The 25614-nt window shown below is 40.1% G+C and overlaps 1 protein-coding gene and 1 pseudogene across 1 annotated transcript in view; both read left to right on the plus strand.

Moving 5' to 3' along the window:
• Positions 1 to 24109, plus strand: LOC149184410 (uncharacterized; annotated as a pseudogene).
• Positions 1 to 25614, plus strand: part of LOC149184408 (uncharacterized) — a 102053-nt gene that overhangs the window by 60951 nt on the left and 15488 nt on the right. The window lies entirely within an intron of this gene.

The following is a 25614-nucleotide window of genomic DNA, read 5'->3' on the forward strand; positions in this document are numbered from 1 at the left end:
ATGCCCTGCAGCTCTGGATCAACGGTCACCCTGTATTACTGGACTCTTCTGGTCTTTGGCTTTGGTGAGATGGTTCATCGGCAGGTTTCATGTGAAAATGGATATACATTGCCCCCATATTTCTTTCTTATATATATTATGTGATGGGATAATTTTTTTGAGTTTTACTTGAGGAAAATTTTGTTTTGGATTAATTTTTCATCACTGATTCACAGGGATCGACAGATGTGGGGAGTTTGCCAATTTTACCAACTGAAGATGAAATATCTTCTCATAGCTCGGAACCATTGCCTATCAACAAAGTATGCCAGACTTATAATAGTGTTGATGAGTAGTTGTCCACGCACTTTCGTTTGGTCCGTGAGGACTGCTTCGCCTCACTGAGAGGTGCTATTCAAGGTTTCCGCAAGAACATTGTTCCAGATAATATCTGTAGATACAAGAATGTAAAATTTATTGGAATCCAATGTGGGGATCAAGGGTTGGAGCACTGCATCCTTTTGAAAACAACAAAGGAGGCAACAAATTCAAGCTCATCGAAACAAATGATGTCTGGCTCACTGTTGTGCATTTCCTCCGATGGATTTCGGAACTATGTATGGGGAATTGTCAAGGACGCAGACAACAATAGCTTTCAGAAGGGAAGCATTGCTTTGAAGCTGATTCCCAGCAATGAAGGTAAGTTTGCGAGTTTAGAAAAGAACAGAACCTATGAAATGATCCTATGAACTGCATACCTATGTTACCAGAAACGAGAAACGGGAAACGAAACGAGAAACGACAACGGTACGAGAAACAGAGTTTGGAGGTTTCGCACTCAAGAAACGAGGAGAGAGAAAATGAAAATAAAAATGAAAAATGCAGAGTTAGTTTCAATTTTCAATATAGTTTCAACTAATTTTCTAGCCCAAATTTTATTTAAAAACTAAATAATTTGAATACCAAACTTATGCTTAGCAAATTGACTATTAAATATATACATTCTTATGCTTCCTAGTCAATTAAGTGTATACATTCTTATGCATTTTGGGCCTTCGGCTAATTATTGTTTCCTTAAAAAAAAACCAAATAATATATATATATATATATATAAACAATAAATAGATTTGCAATTAAATGTGAACTTCTTGAGCCACATATAGAATAGTGTTTAAACTATGAATTTTAACACTATACATGTTAAAGGAAAACAAATCAACTAAAAAAGGGACAATAGTACAAAAATAATCAACTTTCTGTATACTTCGCATAGGCCTCTAGGTTATTGAATGAATACATGCATGAAATCTACAATAAAGAGTGAAAATATAGAGCTGAGAACGACCTGCAAAAGAGCCAACTACGACCTGTAAAAGATTTCCCGTAAAATATATGCACTGGTTAACTAAAACGACCGTAGAAAACGGCGTTTCCGTCTGGTCTCGTTTCTTACACGTTTTTTACCGGGAACGGTGACAACCGTCCCGTTTCTGGTAACATAGCTGCATACTATGAAGCCTATGTCCATGTTTTGGAATGTCTTCAACGGCCAGAAATGAAAGAGCTTCCTTTTTGGGAGCACTTTCTATCGTTAGAATCCCAACCTACAGAGCCAGGTTATTTGAAAAAAAGGCAATTCAAGGATGCATATAACTTAGAATGTGCATTTCCAAGGATCTGAGATTATTTGGGCAGAAGCACAATCCACATCTTGCAGAAATGGCCACAGTGGAATTCCACCTTAGATGAAAGCCAGATGGAAGCCGTGAAGCTGTGCCTGACAAAGAGGCTGGCTATTATTCAGGGCCCTCCTGGAACTGGGAAAACCTATGTCGGCTTAACCATTGCGAGGATTCTCCTTTCTAATGTCCACTGTGGTCCTATTTTGGTAATCTATTATACCAACCATGCACTGGATCAATTCCTGGAATCCATTAATTCCGTAGAAAATAATAGTGTTCGAGTCGGTGGCGGATCAAAAAATCAAATTATGTTGAAGCGAAGCTTGAATGTGCTCAAATGTGGTACCATTACTTCTGGAGCACTTCGTGATAGACACGGAGAACTAATGCGTACTAAAAGGAATGTGGAAGAGCAGATCAAAAGGTGTACAATTTGTCTGACAGCAACGCAAATCTGCAGGGGGATGCTATTGGGTATAGCTTCAGAACAACAAATTGTATCCCTTTATGGCAGGGATTCAGTTAATGATCAGACAATAGAAGAGACAATAGAAGAGGTATGGTTGAAAGGGACGGGAGATAAACTAGTGACTGATAAAGACGGTGGGAAACGTAAAGGGAAGCAGAAAGTGTCGAATGAATCTTCTTCAGCAGATACATCTCTGGACAACATACTTAGTTCCCAGGATTTATGGCTGTTGCCCCAAAACTCAAGGATCAAGCTTCATAATCATTGGTTGAAGAAAGCTAAAGAAAGGGCTGAGGAGGAACTGCATCCTCTATCTGAGAGATACAGAGAAGTATGTGATGGGCTACTTCATCATGATCATAAGATCAGCCTCAGAATTTTAAGAGAAGCAAAAGTTGTTGGAATGACAACCACTTGGGCTGCTAAAAATTATGACCTTCTCCAGGCATTGCGAGCAGAAATAGTGGTGATAAGGGGGTTAACCAAGGACCCTATTAGGTGGTTTCAACCTCTAAAGGGGGTGACATGTCCATGGTACATCCCTCAAGTGGTTCATGGCATACAATATAGTAATAGAATAGAGTGGAGATCAGGGGAAACATCTAGACCACATGTCATGGTGTAAGGGTAGCTATATTGAGGGAAGCCCACACTTGGGTATATGAGTGTATGAGGGAGAAAATCGTTGTACATGAGTTACCCCAATCTTTGTTTTTCCACCCTTCTTCATATGCCTTTTGCCTTTGATTTATTTTTTTTCATAACTGCTTAGGGCTCTAGGGGATGAGAGCATTATGTGTAATATATAGCAGTGGATACCCCTTTAAGGTGGGGCAGTTCATCGCCCACTAGGGGTTGGGACAATCATAGGTTCCTTAATGATGGAGGGGGGTCATCTAGGGCCCATAGGAACTAGGGTGATGGCCATGGATAAGGGGTAGATCTCATGTTTTACTTTTGTCCACGTGCTTAATTTGTATGTCCCGATCATCTTTTGCATTTTGTGGTACATTCCATGTTGAGAGTGACCAAATTATGCTTTTTATTTTCTTTTTAGTTGGAACATCATCTGGACCCTAGAACATTATTTCAGACCCGACCCAAGGTGTGGACAAGGGGAGGCTTACCCTATGTGGACCCGGATGGGGAAAGATATGAATGGGGCTAAAATGAGTGGAAGGGGAATAATATAGGTGGTATTGGGAAACTTGACCACACAACCAAAATCGGGATTTCCTAGGTAGTGTCATTCCTAAAGCTAATGGCTAGTAAAGGAGATCCCACAGGACTAGGATACAAGGGTAACCACAAAATCGGGTAGTGGAGACAAGAATACAAATCTAACTCACTCTTTTCGTCGAATTCCCCCACCAATCCATGCCCAAAACTGCCCATGAAAAGTAAACAAAATTACTCAACCAAACCAATGAAAAGTCATACCTTTGGGGTCGAGAGGCCCACCTTCAAACATACATTCATAACAGATGGGTGAGGGACCACATGGTTGCTTAGGTGGCAGAGAAAATGGCATATCGAGCTATCTGGGGGATGCAAGGGGCTGCTGGGTCCCGACTAAGGATCATCGAGGAGAAAAAAATTCTCCTATATGCATTACTCACAGGTGGTGGGTAACACTCCCAATAGACCATCATGCCAACTTGAAAGAACATCTTTTGGATTCCCTCACTAAGCCATTGGGCCAATTTAAAAGAACATATTGTGGGCCATGCCATCAAATTTATTCAGGTGCAAACTTATTTTAGAGCGCAAAAAAACAATGCGTATTTTTGTATTGTTTAAATTGTATTTTTGAATGTTATAGAGATTACATAACATGTGTATTGAGCTATTTTATCAACACTTATTAAACTGGTTTTCTTGTTATTAATGTATTTTTAAATATACGTCAATATTAATTCATACTAAAATATTTTATTCATAACCTATTGGAAAAATTATTCTATACAACATTAAAATATTTTCTTTTAACATTTTTGCTCTATATACAGATATATATGAAGTTGATATCACCTATTATAATATTTTTGAAAAGTATAAGTTTTAAGCATCTTACTCACATATTTTTTTGTTACTTCTAATTACTTTACATGAAATTATATTAGGTCATATAGGCAACTCTATATATATATATATATATATATATATATATTTATTTATTATAGTCAACGTTGCTTTTCTATTTAGAGAACATTTTATTTTTATTTTAACACTCATAGACATACTTACATATCACTTTGAAGTTGTGCATATATTTGATATACCCCTATTGACATATATCATAAACACAATATCAACAACATTTTAATATAATTGTACAAATTAAATAAAAAATAACTTTTAATTTAATATTATGATGATGATGATGATGGCTAACGTCCACTGAGACCAAACTTTGGTCTATCAGACCTAAAGAAATGAATTATTTAGTTTGATTTAAGATTTTATTCCTATGCTCAAAAAGCTTGGAGAGGAGCCTCCCGAGCTCACTATAATTTTGACATCGTAAAAGGCTATGAAGGTCAGTGTTGCAACAAAGATTATGAAACTGAGATCTAATGTGGTTGTACACGGGGCACTCTAAGAGGAAGTGATTTTCATCCTCGATATTCATATTGTCACAGAGATGGCAGGTCCTTTCCATCCATGGTGTTTTAGGAATTGCCCAACAACCCGTTTCACTATGGAGCTCATGAGAGTTCGTTCTAATCTTGGCTATATTAATTTTCTTCTTTGAGCTAGTTAAAACAGAGAGATACTTTTGATCTTCTAGGGTGGGGTTGATGACCTCCTTATAATATCTTAATTTTCTTTTATCTGTTAAATCTTTCTCACACCATAATTTTTCTTTGAACTTAGAAGTAACAATATTTTTAATGTTATTAATGTTTTGCAATGCAACATTCTTGCCAATCTCCCAATGGTTTAACCAGGTCCTTGTGTCTTTATACCAACCTCATTTCAGCTTTAGTTGGTTTTGGCTAGAATTTACAGCTAGCTTAGGAAGTCTATGGTCTCCTATGTTATTGAGTTTGTGCTTGTACAACAGAAGCCTAGTCATAGCTAGGCTCTCGATAGGGGAAAGACCCACTTCTATGAGGAGAATAGGATAGGGTCTATTGCTTTTAATTTTGAGGTTATACATTATAAAACGCTTCTAGATTTGCTCAATCTTTCTCCATGATTCTTTAGAGATGCTGCAACCCCAAACCTCACATCCATATAAGATAACATGAGTGACTAAAGTTTCAAAGAGGAACTTTTTTCTATCCCACATTACGAGGTTTGTCATTTTACAATTATTTTCAAGACCAAAATAAGCTTTCCACCCCCATTAATTCTTTTCTCAATGCTATAGTTCCAGTTGAACTTGTGATGAATATCAATTCCTAGGTACTTGTAAGAAGACACTTCCTCCAAGTTACTATTGTCATACATAAAATTAGCGTAAGTTTCCTTCTTGGATTTGATGATCATAACTTTTGTTTTGTCAGTGTTAACAGTGATACCCATGGTAGAGCATAAATCCTCAAGAAGTCTAAGTTGCTTATCAAGATCAGATGGGCACCTTGTGAGAAGAACAATATCGTCAGCATAGAGAAGAAGGATGATGACTATCCTAGCTAAGATCGTGCCAGCACAGCCTGCTTCCTCTAAACAACCTTCTAGCTTGTCGATGTAAATGCCAAATAGGGTAGGGGAGAGGGGGCAACCTTGTTTAACTCTGATATTACACTTAATATCTTTCGACCACCTCTCATTTCTCTTTAACTTGGCGATTACATTCTTGTATAACCTTATAGCGGCAACTTTCAACTCAAAAGGAACCTTTAGCTCTTCTAATCTATTCCATAGGTTGTTTCTAGGAACCATATCGAAAGCCTTTCTAAAGTCCACAAAGCAACAAAAGAGATTGGATTTATCATTGCGGCATTCCTCCACAATGATCCTATGCGCAACGAGGTGGTCCGTTGTTGAGTTTTGCCTTCTAAAACCCGCTTGTCCTTTAGCCCACTTACCTTCATGTTCAAGCAATTTGTATCCTCAAGCAACACTCAACTTATTTTCCAAAATAATACCATATAACTTGGCTAAGAGAGGGTTGATCATAATTGTCTGATAATTAGAGGGGTTATTTGTATCCCCACTTTTAAAAATAGGGCTAATGAGGCTCTAGGTCCATGGTTTAGGGAAGCCTTGCTTGACCACTTGATTGAAAAGCTTCTGGATGTGGGGGATGAGGACAAAACCTCCAATTTTTAATATTTCCGCCTGGTAACCTTCAATGTCCTTAGCTTTCCCATTTGCCAAGCGTTTAACCCCAAAATAAATGTCTTCTAATGAGAAAACTTCTTTCGTTGTGAGCAGGATTTCAAATTTATCCATGACATTTGGAGATTCATAAAGCTTTTTAAGATGGGAATTCCAGTTGTGTAAAGCAATTTTATTATTATCTTTAGTTTTCCTAGTTAGAATCTGCCTCTAGAATTTCTTAGGAGCTATCTTAGAGAGGTGTAAGAGATTCTCTTGTCTTTTACGAATATACTGCCTTTTTTTCCTTTTAGTTAGGGCTTTGTATGTTTTTATACAATCTTTATCATACCATGGGTTGGTTTTGCTATTTCTTTTATTACTTGAAACTTTAATTGAGAACTTGTTAATAGAATATGAGAGGGTTGTAGTAAAATTATGATAGAGGTCTTCTATGTTGCCTATACTAGATAAAGGAAGCAAATTAGTTTTTAATTCATTTAAAAAGAGATCATTTTTATTTCTATCAAAGATTAAGTTCTTTTGGCTATAAGGATTATCTTCTATGGGATCTCTATGCATGACAAAATTGAGAGTTATAAGTAAAGGCCTATGATTAGAGTCAGGCTCGTGGTCGTTTAAGATGTCAAAATTTCTTATTTCGTTGTATAGAGGGAGATCGGAAATAACATAGTCTACCACGCTGCTACCAAGCCCATGGATGCAGGTCATCTGGCTAGAATTGGGCCACTTCTTTAGACCGTTGCAGATTATGAGATCTTGAGCACTACATAGCTTGACTAGTTACAACCCAAACAAATTCTCCCTGAGGTCTTCAGAGCTCCTTTTGTACCGGCTAGCTAGAGTAAGGTCCTCGTCTAACCAAAGAGGATTAGGGTTGGAATAATTGCTTAGAAGAATAGCTTGGTTGCTTGAAGTTTGAGCATCAAAGTCACCCATTAAAAGGATATTACCTTCATTCCTTAGGCTATAAATATTATTCTCTAAACCATTGTAAGGACTATTTTTATCTAGATTCTTTTTCTTATAAAAGTTAGAATTAATGGGGGAAAAATAACATATTGCTATGTAGGTCTTTTTATCATTAATGTCAGTGATCTTTATCCAACTATATTGGTTGTAAGGGTCGTTTTTATAAATCCTAGCATGGGAGGAGATGTTCTTCTTAATGTAACAAGCTATACCCCCAATGCCTCTATGGGAGGATCACTTGTTCTAGGTAGACCATAGTACAAAGCCATCTATGTTAGGGACCTTAGATTCTTCGTGCTCCCAAGTTTCAACAAGCAAAATAATATCAACATCATTTGAGATCCAACTTAGCTTGGGGCCTTTGTTCCATGGAAAGCCCCAACAGTTCCAAGAAAGAATCTAGAGCATGTTGAATTGTTATTTATTACCATCTTTTTGGTTTCTATCTCGAATAACGACTTTTCTATTTCTGATTATTGCCCATTTTCCTTTCTTCCTAGCTTCTTTTACCTTTTGAACCTCCTTTCTTAATTTTGTTTGATCTTTTGGAATGAGATCTTCATTTATAAATATTCTCATTCCTTTTAGACTTGAGGTTTTACTAAGTATGTCATACTTATGGTCAGTAGAGCTCACCTTTATTCGGATCAACCTTCCTTTATTCTCAGTTAATTTCCCCAACCTTGTTGCTTTTGTAAGACACGTTTCAATTTGTAATCTATTATGTAATTCTGTTTGGGCTATGGCTAAAATATTCTCGTCTACTTCCTTTTCCAAACTGAAGATTATAAAGTTCAAGGCCTTTTTGTTACGCTCATGGTCTAATTCTATCAATTTTTTCATTTCATCTTTAATTGGTTTGATATCTAATTTACCTACCACACTATTAAATAATAAAAATAAACATTATAATCTGCCATACACATGTATATATTGCAAATATTAATGTTGTACCATGTCCGTGCGTATAAACAATGCATAAAGATAGAATATTGCACATATTTCACTAACATTTCCATCGTCCCATGCGCATAAATATGAAAGATGAAATCATATTGGAATTCTATTATATAGTTTTGTTTGAATATATTGGTATCATTGTCCTCGACTGTATGGCATTATGTTCCATAGACTATGGAACAATGATTTTTTAAATGCAACAAAGCCATAGAAGTGACTTCTAGTGGTCGAAGAGAGTATGGTGGACAATTTACTAATTTCCTTAATTAAAAATGACTTTAATTAGTTGTTTAATTAAGGAAAAATAATTAATTGGAGGAAATGGGCCAAAAGTGACTTAAGTGAAATAAAATAAATTAAAAGGTCACTTAACATAATGTTAATGGAGGAGCTTCTAGAATAATAATAAAATAAGATGCTTCTAGAGGCTTGGAGATCTATCCATCCGATATATAAAAGATAAAGAGGAGGTCATTTGGAGACATCTTGGATTTGTGTTTTCTTCTTGTGGAGAGGTTTGAGAACCCAGTTCTCTACTTTAGCAGTAGCCCCAGGACAGAAACCTTCGGGTGATTCAGTGAGGTTGGGCGAGTACCCACCTTCCCTTGGTGAATTCATCCAGAATTTGCAGGAGAGCTTAGCAGTGCAGTTCAAATCAGTTTAAAGGGCCAACATAGTAGTGCAACAGATTATCTTGGAGGCCAGCTTTCATCTCAGCTATTTTGGGTTGTATGTGCATGTATCCCTAGTTTATATATTATAATAAAAACTGAGAGATTTCCTATTCATTGTGTTATTGGATTGCAGTGCTCTATTTGTTTATTTTTACATGGCAATCTTTTGTAAATTGAATGAAAATTTTATGGCGAAATTGGGTTGTGTTAGAATTTCAAGAAAACCCCAAATTGTTCCACTTGGGACATTACATTTTTGGAGAACCAAAGCACTCCCCAAAGTGCCAGAATCTCTACCTGCATTTTGTACCTGCACCTGCATACCAAGATATTTTATAGTGTGACCCGTGATCAATTCTGAGCCATACACCACAACCGCAAACACCTATTTGAGTCGCGCCATCAAAATAACCTGCAAGAAAAAGAATGTCAGGTGGGATGTGGCAGATCGATAGATCCTTATCCCTCTATGTGTTGATTTTCATAGTGTCCATACACTTTCCGACATTGAAAATGATCCTGTGAACATCAATCATGTGGTTTTCAAATATAAAACTATTTCTGGCCCGCCAGATTTCCCAGAAGATGAAAAGAGGAGTGGCTTGGAGTTTACCCCCGCATTCAGTCCACCAAATAAGGCATTGATCAATGGATTGGAAGCATCTGAAAGGTATGTTGTGTTGGAGTAGTATACAATTCTAGACCTGTAATGCAATAGGAAATTCCAGAAAAAGATGTGCATTTGTCTGCAACGAAGGCGTGCAAAGCGAGCATCTACTTGGCCCTTGTATACCTCTTTTCCATAGATTCTCCCAAGACAGAGTTTTGTTGTGCCAAACCAACCATGTGTAAAGAATGATCTTTGATGGGAACATTTAGTTTCCATATCTTATAGAACCAGACAGGCTAAGTAAGAGAGAAAAGAAAGTTCATGATGTACCTGTAGGAATCCGCTACTACCACTGAGTTGTTGCATAATTTCCCTGCCCAAGTAATGTGATCTCCCTCCTCTGTCCTGCAAAGGCTCGCCCTACTTAGTTGCTGAATGAATGAGTTCCATTCCTTTGCATAATGATCGACCATACCCATGTCATCAGCCTCTCTCCATATAGGAAAATTACCACGTCATCCAAGGATTACCTGTTCCAGAAAGAAATACCCTCTAGAGCGTAATCTGACCAATGTATCCTCAAAGAGAGGATTATCATCCTCAACACCCAGTGTATTATCAATTCACTATGTGGTTCCCTTTACCAAATGACCATGTAATTTGTCTGAGAAACCAAATTTTCACCTTGTAGAAACTAGTCCATATATAAGATCCAGCTTTGATTCCAATGAGTCCTTCTCTAATCTAGTCATCGACTTTTTTGTTTCGTAGATATTTGGATTAAATTATGTCTTGCTAGATGCCCTCCTAGAAAAGTGCGGGCCAAATTGTTTTGATAATGAGAGCCCATCCAAAAATCATAATGTCTAGTAATCCTCATCCTCCGAACATTTTAGGGACAATAATCTTCTCCCACTTAATGAGGTGGTATTTATGTCTCAAATCCAGACCCACCCATATGAATTGAGCCATGTAACTTTTGATTTTGTTCACGACTAGTGTAGGCAGAATATATAGGTGTGCCCAATACACCATGACCTGCTGGAGAACTGCTTGTGCCAGAATATATCTGCCTCCAAGGGACAGCCAACGATGGGACCAACAGAAGAGCTTTTTTCTGAATTTTGTCCAGCAGCCACTGCCAACCAGTAATCCTGTAATTATTTGGCTTAAGGTGAAAGCCCAAGTATGTAAGTGTTGATGGTGCTGGAAATTTGTCAACCAAGGGGATATCCAAGATATGAAGTCCCAACTAGACCTCACACTGTTTGGTGTAGGAGTCCCATCTAGTATAAAGCCCGGTTGCCATATACTTAGAGATCTGCCTTGGCTCTAACTGTCAGCACATGAGAGTGTTAAGATGGTATCTTCAAATAACAAGGTAAGTGTGCCTGGTGAGTGCATAACATAACTGTGTCAAGGTTCTCTTACTGCAAAAGGGGGAAGAAAAGTGAGTCTCTAAGTGAGAGGTAATAGTACCACCCAAGAAGAGACACACGTGAACCAGGAAGGCCTGTCCAACATTCGGTGGAATAGTCTACAACGGATGCGATGTTCATTAAAACCAAAGTACAAGGGAAGATCCATCCACCATCCTGTTATGCCCCTATACCAATAGGTGTCATATTTCATGATTCACTGGTAGCATGCCAAATATGTTCATCCTTTCCATGCTGCAAAGGTTCCATATTTTAGAAAAACCAAAAAAAATAAAAAATAAAAAGAGGGTATGCCCTAAAAGAAAGATCAAAGGGCAAAAAGAATGAATTGGTCAAAAAGAAAGAAAATGAACCCCAAATGAAGAAGACCAGGAAAGTGTGCTAGTCCAAAATGCCACTACTATTCTATTTTTGCAAAGAAGTTCATTGTGTGCAATCAGTTGGCTCTTGCCACACTTGATGGATGGCCAAACAGCTTAATCTTGGCCAGTCCATGTTTAAATTTCCTGTTTTAGAGGTAGAGAATAAAATCTGTCCAAACAGTTCAAGCTTGGCAGATAAGTAGTTAGGTAGAGAAGCAAAGGTGCTCAACAGTTAAATCTGAGCCCCTGGAGGAAATAAGGGCAGACTTAGATAGGATGGCAGTTAAAAGAAAAGAAGAGAGTAAGGGTTTGCTAGTTTAAATGCACCCAAGGAAAAGGAAGAAAAAATGTTAGATACAGTAGGCTGGGTAGGCAGTTTTGATGTTGCAGAAGTAGGTTTATGAGTAATTTTGTCTTTCAAAGATAATTCATCTCTCATGGATATCATAAGCACAATGGCAATGGTTTGGCTACAAAACAGATGAAGCATGACTAACTTCCCTCCACATTTTTCCAAAAAACACTTACTAACCTCCCCTCCAAGGACATTGAGATCTCCTCAGTGCTCCTAAAACACTCCATTTCATGAAAAAGACTAAGTGAAACTCTGTTTTTACTTAGGCAAAGGAAGCCACATTTCTTGTGTAAAAAAAAAATCTCCTTTTCATTTCCCTAAACCTAAGTTTTTCACTCTTTAAACTTAGCGCTTTTGGTTCAAAAACATATCTCCCATATTAACCTTTAACTTTATTATATAAACCCTTATATTTTCCCCCATGCCCGTATTATATAAAATATATAAAAAACCCCAAGAAATTTAATATCCCGCCCCGGTTGTAATATCAACCATATCATTGTATTTTTGGGAATTAGTGGTTCATTTGGAACCATGTAATAACCCTTTGCGCGCGCGACCATGGGATTTGTTTAAACTCTGGTTTAACAAATAATCAAACCTGCAAACCTTACCAACGAATAAACCTGAAATCATTGAAAAACATTAAAATAATGGATGGACCCCGCGCCGTAGCCCTCCGCCATATCCCGTTGACCGCCAGCCGTTCGATCATGGCCCGCAGATCGGACGGCCCACAGCGATATCGCGACGCCCTTTCACGCCAATGTTTAGCGCCCAGGGGATGGTGGTTTTCCCGCCGTACCTTGGGACAGGTGGCGGCCTCCTGCATTGCTCGCTGCCCTCCGACCCGATACCACCTTCGCCCAAAAGCGGTGCGGGGCCAAAACCGCTTACCGCCCCCATTGCCTCCCCGCTGACGTCAGCACCACGTCACCCTGCTACGCGATAAGCCATCACATCATGTTGACGTCATCTAAAAAACGCGCCAAAATCCCGCCAAACCAATTTTTGTTAAAAACCCGTGAAAAGTGTCGTTTTTCGCGAGACCGGTGCATGTGAATTTCGTCAAAGCTGCTACCAGAGCTCCAATCCGCCACCCCGGCCAACCTAATCCGGCATCCCACTCTGCAAATTCATCGTCCAAACCTGCAAATTACTCCCGGGCGCGTCCAAAAACACAGGTATTTACCTTAATTCCGTTTTCGAACCATGTGAATTTCAGTCTTCTCTGCAAATTGACCAAAGGACCCAAATTTGAGTTCAATTCACCGTGCTGCCTTCAAATAAGCGCACCAGAACCACTATTTTTGCCCATTTTTCCAAAAAACCATGCAGACTTCATTTTTCTGTAAATTCACCCAGCAAGCTAAGTTCAAATCCACTGTGGTCTGAGAAAAGCCTCAGAACTGTTGTTTTGCCCTCTTTTGCTGCAAAAACCCAAATTCAATTTGAAAATCACAGAAAATTGAGCAATGGAAGCTCCAGTGGCCCTGAACATTGCTCCCCTTAATGCTCCTCATAAGGACCTAGAATGGTTGCCCTTGGCTGATAGGGACTTCCAAATACAAGACTTAACTGGTGACAAAAACCACCTCCAAGCATTCTGTGAAATTAGGAATAGTCACCTAAGCAAAACTGATCTCTATGGGATATGGGAATCCAATCTGCCCAGATACTACCTCCCCTCAGTAAATGTATTCCCAGATGTAATCCGCATGTGTTGTGCCAATTATGAACCTATTAAAAGAGCAGTTATGACTCCAACTGGAACTGTCCTTTTTCATATAACTCCTGAGTCCATAAATGAGATGTTGCACTTCAAACCTACTCAGCCTCTGGCTCCTCTTTCCATGGGATATTTGCTGGAGCAAGGCTCTAAACTATCCACTGCAGAAATAGGCCGGATTGCCAAGTTGTTTATGAGACCAGATTGCCAGCCCAAAGAGCCACCTCCCTTTCACCATGTCTGGTTCAATGAAGCTGGAAGATTCATTATTGATATGATATCGTATGTCCTGGGATTCAAGACAAGTGAATATGTTGATGAGACCATTTTAGCTTTGTTGTCCATGTTTATTCCAGGACATCCTCCTACTGTCAAATATGACTTTGCTACTTTCATTGCCAACAAGATCCATGACCAATTCATGAATCTAGACAGAGAAGGAGTCTTCAAGTACACATCATATATATATCATCTATTCTTGTACTATCAAACAGACAGTTTTTAGTTTCCCATCAGAAAATTGGATTCTAAAGGAGAAAGGAGGTCTGTGATCTTTTGGACCTTAGTCTTCCATGAAGTCCATAACTCTCCTTACACTTACTGTGAATTCATTGATTTGTTTATACATCCGGTCTCCTCTCTACTGATAAGAATTCCTCCTCCCAGACTCTCTGGTGATATGCAGAAAATTTTACAGCTCTCCAAAAGCTACAAAATAGGTGACTGGTACTTCTACCAGAATCACACTGAGATCAGAATATATGGCTGTGAGCTGTGCCCTTACAAATTGCCAAAATATGTGCCTATGAGACTGTTTGCTCTAGAATATTTCAGGCAATTTATCAACTCAGATTTGACTCACTTTTATGGTGCCAAGAAAAAAGCTCAGCTGAAATTAAGAAACCAGTTAGGCCCTTTCATCATTAACAAAAAGGAAGCATGGCAAGATGCTGACAAGATATTGGGTGAACAACTCAAATTAAAGAGGAGTTTTTGGTGGGTACCCTATGACCCAAATGGCTTTATCACTGAAAGAAAAGTAAAAAACAAGCTATCAGCTTACAAACATTGTAGGATCCCTGAAATAGAGCAATTTTCCAATCAAGATGAGTGGGTAGAGGGCACATTGATAGAAGAGCTTACTGAGGAAGAAAAAATGGAACAAGCTATGAAAAATCTTGAAAAGACTCTTGACCTGGACTCTTTTGGATAGGTGTCTTTCAAATTGCCTCAGCAAACCGGAGTGGGTACATCATCTGCTGGAACTTCACAGCAACCTGCCCAAGAAAGCACTACACCAGCTGCAAGGACATCAAAGGGCAAAGAAGTGCTAGATACAAAACAACACATAATGACAGATCAGCCAGCATCATCAAAGGAACAGGGCCAAGGGAAAATTCCTCCTGTCCAGACCAAAGCACCAGAGATACCAGCATTACAGACTCCTCTAAATGAGGAAAAGGGAAAGAAAAGGGACAGAGAAGAGACCACACTTGTAAGTGGACCAGCAGAGCAACCAGGGGCAAAAAGGCAAAGAATAAATCCTCTACCTGAAGAGGAAATTATTGAGGAAATCATAGAAAGTCCAAGAGGCGAGAGGGCAACCAGCCCACAGACATCCCCAGTGGTAGAAACATCCACCAGCTCTCATAGGCAGGAATTGGAGAAACAGCATAGTGTGGAAGTTTCCTCCACAAGGCCACAAAGCAAGCAAGGTTCTGATATCAAAAGAACATTCACGGACATCAAGGCCCAGAATGAGCCAATAAGACTGCAACTTTATGATCAGTTTCTCAAGATGACCCCCACCAAACAACAAAGGTTAATGTCTGCATATGACATTAAAGAAGGAAAAATGATCTTAAGCCACTTTAGGCCTAAAGTGCAGCAGCCACAGTCAGCAGCTGACTACATAAGAACAAATCTGGAGGTCCTTGCCAAAGACATTCATCCTATGGACCAAATTGAGCTGCATAAGCAAACTGGAGAGATGGTCTACTCTACATTGGCAGATAAGGCAATGTTAGCTCACAAATTGCAGAACTCATTGAACAACACATCTGCCCAACTAGATTTGGAAAAGGCATCTTCTTTAGCCAAGGACAACAAGATAAAGTCCTTGGAAGAAATTATCATTGAGCTGGGACATGATCCCGATGATGTCAAGGGAATAAAATCATTGATGAAGAAGAAGGAGGAGGCCATTGCTGCCCTCAGGAAACAGTTGAAGCTGCCCATTACCATGCATCCACAAACTACAGAGGTTGTGCAGGAAAAAGCAGAGGAGGGCATGATGGACTTGCTAATGAAAATGAATCAAAGACTAAGTGAGACAGAGCAGGAATTGGAGAAAGCGTTACAAGAAAAGCAGGGAGTGTCGACCTCCCAGCCATCTGAAGTAACTCCAACAGTTACAACTGCTCCTCCCACAGTTACAACAGCAGTGCCTTCCACTGGCCCAACATCAACAACACCAAGTACTTCAGCAACAACAACAACAGCAGGCAACAACACTACCATGACCACAGAGGAGTTAATAAAAGCTATGGAGGATTTAAAACTCCAAGTATCAGAATTAAAAGAGGCCAAAGAAAAATTGGCAAAATTAGAAGTAAGTTATGACAAATCCAAAATGACTGTGGCAGAAAAGACAAGAGAGGTGAAAGCATTAGAGAACAAAGTGAAAGCATTGGAAAATGACCTCTCTTTAGATAAGCCTCTGGGAGAAATCAAGGGCATTTTGTGGGCTAACATCAGTGAATCCATTAGTAATGTCTGGAGATCTATTCAAATTATATATGAGCAGATTGACTTGATAGCAGCAGCCCAGGTAGAAATTCAAAGGGCCAGAAATTTATTGGGACATATGCCCGAACAGGCCAACAGGTTAATACAATTTTTGAACACTAAGACCAGTGAAGAACTAGCAGCACTGGACATCAGAGACAGGACAACCACCATTCTAACAATCAAAAGAGTTCTGACCATGAGAACCCTGATGCAGAATTTGGAGAGGAAGAGCTAGGATATGCAGGTGGAGATAGACTCTTTTATGGAAAGGTTTGCAGTTTTGCATGAAAGGGGCTTGCCAAGTCTGGTGGGAAACAATGAACGCCTATTGAGACAAGCTGAGTACCAGCTCAGGTTGAATAAACATGCTGCTGATCAACTAAATGCATCATCAAGTACTCCAGCAGAGAAGACCCTTCCATCTGGCCAAACTCTTTACAACAACTTGGAAAATCTATTTTATATAGAACATGAAGTGAAACATCTTTTTACAGTCCAACCTAACTTCTACAGGTACACAGACGCCGATGAGACTTTGAGAAAGCTGCTGAGACATCAGTTACCAGAAGAGCAGTGGTGGCAAAGCATGTTGGAAATCTTGTAGGCGGGTTTCAAACTTTTGTTTTTTCCCAGAATACAACAGATATCATAAAGCGGAGAAAAGGAACGGGTGAGAGTCTCGCGGGGCTGCAGTCTATCAAATCAAAATTAAATATGCCCAAGGAAGCCAAGCCAGCAGCGCGGAATATCAGTGGAAACAGCCACCGGCCGACTCACCGAGCTTACAGTCAACACATCTCACCAACTGAGCGGCCAACACAACAACATTTACTTCTGCATTTATTTCTCCCTGTTCCCAAGATCATTTACTTCTCCTGTAAAGTAGGTAGAAGAAGTTATTACTAGATATTATCTCTTTGAGATATTTTGTAAACATTTTTGTACAAATACCTCCCCAAGCGAAGTATTAGGGGTTGGTGATACATTTCTCAGACTGCGCTGTAACTCTGAAAAACTTCTGAATACAAAAGCTGTTGGAATCCATTGTCGTTGGACTGTCTGGATGTGGAATTGATAGCAGAGGACTATGTTACAGAATTCCTGAATCATTTTGTGGATCAATAAGTCTCTCTTACTTGTGTTTTCAGTTTCTGTGTTTGCTATATCATATATGTTTCATGATCTGAATAACAGGGAAAAATAATAACCAGAACTTGCTTGACTGCACTCTGTGTTCAATCTCTGTTATTGTTTATGTTTTCTTCAGAATTAGCATAAGCAGGAATTCTTAATTGCTCCTGTTTCCCCTGGTTCTTACATCTTGAATATTAGCTAAGGAATTCTTAACTGCTCCTTGGCAATATTCATCCACTTTCCCTCTGTCAACATGATGAAGGATTCTTAATTGCCCTTCACCCCTTGACCCCATCCCACTTGATTCCAGCTTACAAATTGTTCCATGGTCGATTACCTTGCTCTGTAGTACCACCCTCTGTCAAAGAAACCATATCCAGCAGTTCATTCTCATAGACTCCATCAACTCAATGGACTGAACTTCTCAGATTTACACCCCTGTTCTATTGAAAATCACCATCCAAAAAATCAAACAAACCCTTGTTCTTCATAACTAGCCTAATATACTTCATAACAAAGCTAAATTATAAATAGAGAGCCCTCTTTGGATGCAAATTGGTTAGAACCTGCATCTAAAAGATTGGTCTGTGGTTACCTCGGCCGTATTCCCTTTTCCACAACTTTTGGGGAACAACCTGAGTGATAACACATCCAATAGAGTAGTCCACAACGGATGTGACGATCATTATAACCAGTCATCAAGGAAGGTCTGTTGAGTATCTTGTGGAGTAGTCCGCAAGGATGAGACAACAATTATAATCAATACAAAACATTCCCAAAAAGGTAAGTACTAAAACAACCGAAATAGTTCAACTATCTTAGTACATGTGAAACAAACATGAATTACAAATGCCGAAAGAATAGTCTTGCAAACATCCACAAGACATGCATGAAAACGTGCTGGCCTAAACAAGCTTTTGTATTAAGCAAAAGTTCCAAGACATATGTACATCATACATCACTACCCCCAGTAGTGGGACATTGGAGCCACTCCTCGCTCCTTAAAGAACTTATTGAAATCTCTCTATGCTTCGTGGGAGGAGCCAAGGTGAAAAGTTCTTTGCTCATACAATGAGGGGGTATATATAACCAAGGGTGATGCTTGACCCTTGTGACTCTTCGACTACCCTCATGACTATTCAACTTCCTATGACTTTTCAAATGACATGACTCTTCATATTCATGTGTGTCCATTGGACTTCCACTTTACATTACATTCGATTTACAATAGACATGGCTCATAGTAGTGATGTGGCCTTTGACAACTCATGACACCACTTGACATGACACTGTTGACATGGACTAGCTTGCTGAGGTGACAATGTCAAGCTGTTGTTGCAGCTAAGTGATGGATGTGTTCTTTGATGTGCTTTCTCTTCTCCTCTGCATAGCTTGATGATGTGGGGTCTTCAATGATCTTTGGTCTTTGGAGGTGATTGCATGCGTGTGTTCCCTTTGCTTGTACTCGATAAGCTTCCTTGCTTGTCCAGTTGTAAGTTAGTCTTCTTGCATGTCCGCTCCTTCTTCTTCATCATTTCGCCATGATCTAACAGTGTAACTGTTCCTGCAATTCATTCATGATGGGACGACATCAAATCCAAAAACTCCTTAGTCTAAGATGATGCGACGTTATCCATGGATTGAGCCTGGGGCAGGTGACAGGTTGGGAAAGAGGGCCCAGTAAATACGCATTGCGCAGTTTCAAGTAATAGGGAGGGAGACTGGTCATTGAGATTGCGCAGAGCACAACTCAGGTTTGGCTGAGGAACTCCTGAGCACAGTCTTTACTGCTGGGAAAAATTGCGCAGAGGCCACTGGGAGGTAGGATTGCACAGTTGAGATCATCAGTGGCAACTGCAAGGTGATACCTTGGGAGGCAGGTCTGTGCAGTTTTCTGAGGGGAGGTGGGACTGGGCAGCAGAGGGACCATAGAGGATAGATCTGCGTAATTTTTGGGATTAGTGAGTCCCGGCTGAGGGAGGACACTGGGGGACACCTCTGCGTAGTTCTGGGAGGCAAAGTAGGTTCAAGTCTCTGTGAATTACGGGGTTCCAACAGGCAAGGAGGAGGCTTGATGATTGATCTTGTGAATTGCGCAGTTCAAGTCGGGCTTGAGGCAACTTCTGCACAATTCTAGGAAGGAAGGCAGGCTGCTCAACTCTGGGATTTCACAGTGCAACTACCCGGGAGACAGTCTCTGCGCACTGCGCAGTTCCAGGTAGCAGAGCAACATCACTGAGGGCTGAGACTGTGTAGTGTGTAGCTCAGTCGGGGTCTGGTGAAAGAGAGTTATCCGGTCAGAAGGATTTTCAAGAAAATGGCTAAGTGTGGGAGGCAAGTGAACTTGTGAGGAACTTGACATTGTGATCACACACTTAGCATACTTTGATGACACGACAACATAGATCACCAGAACAACAAGACAAAGAATTACCCTATGTGAGATTGTCTAGAACAAAAGGTGACAAGTGCGACTCTTGAGATAGACTTTAGGACCACCGGGATGACACTTGTGCGACAGTGCTTAAAACTTTGTGTATGAGTGCGATAGGTGTTTACATGGCTAGGACAACTTGTATACAAAAAGACGAACCTTCAAGGTCACCAGAAAGGTTCGCAAACATGACATAACAACCAAACATGGCAAAAGACGACAATTGATCCAACAGGCGAAAGGGAGCAAGACACTTAGAGGAAACACATGGAATGACTATCAGTTCTTGCAACCATGCATGTCATTGAAGAGGTAATGATATGGCAATGATAAGCAGTTATTCATGCTACACTAAGAGGTGTATTTCAAAAAGATGTGCTTTATTTTCCATACCTACCCTCCAAAGGGTTATGCATTAGATGAAGTCTTCACGCGGTCCCGATCTTCTATCATACCCTAGGTTCCTTAGTCTCCTTATTTTCTCCTCAACTCCTTAAGAGTCATCTAGAATGTCAACCTTCTTCGTGGCCACTGAGAGACACAATTGCGAAGTTTAAGCAGGCAGTGACTGCTGCGGGATGAGGATCTGGGAGGACACATCTACGTAGTTTCAGTGGGCAGTGACTGCTGCGGGATGAGGCCCTAGGAGGACACATTTGCGCAGTTTTAGAATGCAAGGTGGACTGGGCAGCTGAGATGCCTGAGGGACAAAACTGCACAATTTCTGGAGACAATGGGTTTCCGACTGAGGGAAGGACACTAGAGGAAGCCACTGTGTAGATTTTGATACCAAGGGAAGTTGGGCTTTCTGCGCTTGCGCAATTCCAGCAGGCAAGGGAAAATCTTGAGGGCTGCAGATGTGAAGTGCGCAGTTTAGGAAAGCTGGATGAGGGGTTGCTAGGGAAACTTTGGAATTTGGTTAAGTGTGGGACCAGTGGAACTAATGTGAACAGTGATAGAACTTAACTATGATCACACACTTGAACAATAAGTGATACAACATAGACCATCCAGAGCATATAAAAACATACTACGCTTAATCCAACAACCTTTGCGACAACTTATGACAAGTGCAGCTCTGATGAGAGACTTTTAGAGGATAAAGGCGACACTTGTGCAAGAGTGCGTGAAATGAGTGTGAAACATGTCTATGTGGTGAGGACAACCCATTCTCACAAATATTTCTCCTTGGAGCAAAACAAATTTCTCTTTGCATGACAAGCGATAATCTCCATGCCCAAAGATGACACACACTATATAAAGATAAAAGCGTGAATGACTCTTAAGATCGAAGAGGGAATCTTGAGATCATCAATTTACTAAATAAGTGACTAAGGAACGAATGATCATAGGATCCACAGTAGGCTCCAAAATTTGGGTACAAGCCAAAATTTTGGAGGGTGTTGTAACCACTACAACACTTGGCGACACACTGATTGAATACCAACTTCTTTGTCTTTGTTCATTTTTAGTGCAGGGCCTTGGTCCTTCGGGGAGAATTGATTCATCGTGTAGATTGCTTCAGCTTCCACACTTACCCCATGGGCAGACATGGTTCGCCTTGTACCTTCTCAGTTGAACACAACATAAGTTTCAGCTAGATTACAATGTTTTGAATTGGGAAGGGTAGTTTAGCTGGCGAGCTTAAGATTTTCAGAGTATAGTTTTTCATCTCTTGTGTTGCTCCGCTGCTAGCAGGCCTGGACAGTACCCCGATGGAGTCACCCAGAACACAAGCATTGCTCCACTGCCAATGAGCCTGGACAGTACCCCGATGGAGTTGCCTGCTTCACCTCTCTGCGCAGGAAGCTTTTCTCTTCTTTCGCCTTTATTATTTTTTAAAGAGAATTGTGCATAGACACTTATTTATTTTTGGGGTGAAAGAGGGATCCCATCTTATTGAGAGCAGGAGAGGTTGTTCCTTCAGAGAAGCATGTAAAGACCTCTGATTCAGGTTTGCTCGTTTAGATTATCCCCTTCTCCATTTCTACTAGTTGGATAAGCTTGAACACACCAAAGCATAAAACTGAGTATAGGCAGAGGTTTCCTAGCTTGGACACAGGTTCATGGTTTGACCAAAACCCTCCTTACGGAAGGATCGTATTTTCCGTCAGAACTTCATCGGCCAAAAGATACAACCAGTTACAAGGAATCTAGACATAGGACTGGCCAAATGTTGAAGTGTCATAAGAATCTTTGAACTTCAACCACATACACACTTGGAAGCCAAACAGGTCTAAGCACTACACTTATTCGCGTAATGGAAATGAAAGGAAAACTCAACAAGGAAGGAAACAAAGAAGAAAGAAAGAAGACAAGAACCAGGAAACAAGACAAGATAACAAAATGACTAAAGAAAACACGATGCAGATCCAAAATAAGAAAACCAGGACAAACTACAGGGAATGAGTGCAAGGAAAGAAAACTAAGATGCATCTAATCTTACTCCTATCCTAACAGCTAGAAAGTCGGGGTTACGTGTAATGAAATTTCTAGTGAAGCCACCATAGTCGTTCCTAACCTGCATCCACAAAGATATGAATGATTAAAACAGATAAAAAGTGATGTGCAACATAAGAAATAAAAATTTGAAAAACTTGCACAGGAAAAGGAAGGTCTTGCCTGTGGGCAGAAAGATGGGTCACAACCACTACTTTCACCCAATTCACGTGCTTACCTTTTCGACAAACCTCGAAAGCCTCTTGTGGATGTGTCCTCATCTGCATCGAGCTTCTTAGCAAGCGCGAGAAAGGATTGAAACTTGCTGCCTGCAATAGAGCTTGCCAAGTAAGATTGTTCCAACCATTCAACGATTGGATCGTAAAATTCATGATGGCCGTCTTGAAAGCCTCATGATTTTTGAAAGGATGAATTTTCAATTTGAGAAGCGAGATCACGATGGGAATCTTGTAAAAAATAGATTTGATCATCCTCGACAGTCATGCCAAGACAGTGAGGACCTGCCATAACCATCAGCGAAGGCTGAAGTGCCTCACCTGCTTGACAAAAATCTAAATAGAGAGATGTTGAGTGATGAAGATCAAAGAGTGTGAAACAACTGTCATTGGATGTGTTGATGGGAAAATGATAAACTAAATGACGATCAGATGAGCTAATTGAAGCATTAGATTCCCAGCTTGCAATAAACGCAGAAAAATCAATTTGAACAATCTTGCGAATGCTCTAAACAATCGAACCAAGTTCCTTGCGAGCCAGATATGATAGACCACCTTCCTGCAACTGGTGACCAATTGTGCAAGCATCATAGTCATCAAAAGAGTTTAAAAGGGATGCTAGCACCGTGAAGACATGAAACCAGTCGAGGCATGGTGAAGGGAGAAGAACTTGATTTGTGTGACAACTTGTGTGTCCATTATCACACAAATATTTCTGGTGTGATGAGAGGACAAATTTGCAATACAAGATTCGCAAGAAGACCGAGGAGCTGACCATTAAGGGAGAAATTCGATAAGTATGATTCTTGCGGGCAAACATAGTCCTTAAGATGATCAACTTCACAATTCCATGATTTCATGAGAGATGGACATCCCCAACACGAGTTTGATGTGAGAGATTTGCATGAAGACGAATGAACTACAACAGATTCGTGAATTCGGTCATAAGTGAAATTTTGAAAATTTGAGAGATCACACTTGAAATACCAAACATTTTTTACACGAGAATTCACACTGAGTGCAACCATGCAGATAGATGGATTGTGCGAGAGAAACCAAATCTGATTTAGTTCGGGGGGCTTACTGGAGTCGCGAGATTCTGACATAACTATCAATGGAAGTTGATGTGCCTCGACTCCTTGGCAGGTCTCGAAACTTTCCAGAATTGTAGAATCACATTTTGAAGCTTGAACCAGATCATCCAATGTTTGAGGGTGGCTGTTGTTGCTAATTTCAAAAATGTTCTTCAAATGGCAGCCATCTCTGTCACAGTTTTCACCAGATTTTTCAGCTTCAACAACAATCAGATTACTCAATTGAAGAGGCTCTTCTGATAGTACATTCAAAGATAAATGCATTGGTGATATCTCATGAGCAAGTTGATTTGAAGAGTTGTCTTCATGCAAAAGAAGAGATGACGGGGAATGGGAAGGATACTCTATTATTAGATTGTTTTCAATTTCATCATGGACAACTTCATTGCGTTGTGGCAATCAAGGAGATCTCTCATGGAATGAAGAAGCAAGAGAACATGGAGTATCACCGCCGCATGTAGATGCGTTGCGAATGGCCAGACACAAGGGAAAGTGAAGTGAAGAGGAAGTTTCGATATGAACATCTTCTTTGACCAAAGCAGATTCTACATCTAGATTAGAATCTTCATGAGAAACCGAAAGATCACATGATGTGCTTGGGTGTTTGTCACGACATACGAAAATAGAGTGATCATCATTGGGATGACTACCGCCCAAGGCTGGGAGTTGATTGAAAGAATTGATTGTACTGGATTTTCCACCAAGATTAGAAGATTGAGAATCGTTCAAGAATGGAAACTCATTGTTTTGATGCGGACAATTTTGAAACGGAGAGGAAAAATTGATAGTGTCCTCACCTTTCTGCTCCTCTACCTACGTAATTTGACTGCCTTGCACCTAATCGCAATTTGAGCCAACAACTTGAGAATCAAGAGAATGCGAAAAACTAGCTGGTGAAGCAGATTGATCAAGCGAGTCATGGTACAAGGAGTCATGATGTGAAGAAGGTAGAGGATAACAAAAATCTGGATCAGTCTCGAGATTAGAGTTGTGAACGGTGACATCCTCTTGCGGAATGGAGGAGTGAGTCCTCATCATAGGCATCGTGACCCATTTTTGAATTTCATCCATTGAAGCGGGAGACGAATGAGAAAATGGACTGGAGATTTGATTCGCAGATTTCCCAGTTTCATGATCACCGCAAAGAGGCATCCACATTGGGATTAAAAAAAGGAGGAGGACAAGGAATAAAGGAGTAGTAGGCTTCTCCTCTGCGATTTGAGGTGCCTCATGATTCCCAAGAGTTGGGGAAGTAGAAAAATCGGGAGCTTCAGGTTCACCGTAGGAAGAGAGAAGAACCAAGTGCTCAAACTCTTGTTTCAAGAAATCCCAGTTCAAATCTTCTTCCGGAATTTCACAGCAAAGGTGAAGGAATCAGTCAGATAACTTCTCAACTGATTTGTTAGGCTCCATTCTTAAGAGATTGATCCTTCCACAAACATCTCGGAAGTTATACTTATCGAAGGCTTGATCTTCATTATTGATTTCATAAGGTTCGCAAAATTGAAGAAAATCATAAATGTGCTTGGTTACAGATGTTTTGTCCTCACCATCAAACTTTTAACTGGGACAAGTGATTGAGAAGCTCATTGGGGGGTGAAATTCGATCAAGGGAAAAATTGGAGAAACACCCCGGGAGTACGATTTGTGTATGAGCCATTTTAGATAAGAGATTCAAGCCAGATGCAACAGGCTCATCTTGTCATATGACCCTCCTTCTAACACCATTTTGTTGACGGTGCTGGAAATCCGTCAACCAAAGGGATCTCCTCGATATGAAGTCCCAACTAGACCTCACACTGTTTGGTATAGGAGATCCATTCGGTATAAAGGCCTGGTTGCCATATACTTAGAGATCTGCCTTGGCTCTAGCTATTAGCACATGAGAGTGTTACGTCGGTATCTTCAAACAACAAGGTAAGTGTGTCTGGTGAGTGTGTAACGTAATTGTGTCAAGGTTCTCTTA

This window comes from Pinus tabuliformis, chromosome 3_2 (genome assembly GCF_031772625.1).
Source record: "Pinus tabuliformis cultivar Carrire ecotype Pingquan chromosome 3_2, CPIR1, whole genome shotgun sequence".
Lineage (NCBI taxonomy): Eukaryota > Viridiplantae > Streptophyta > Pinopsida > Pinales > Pinaceae > Pinus > Pinus tabuliformis.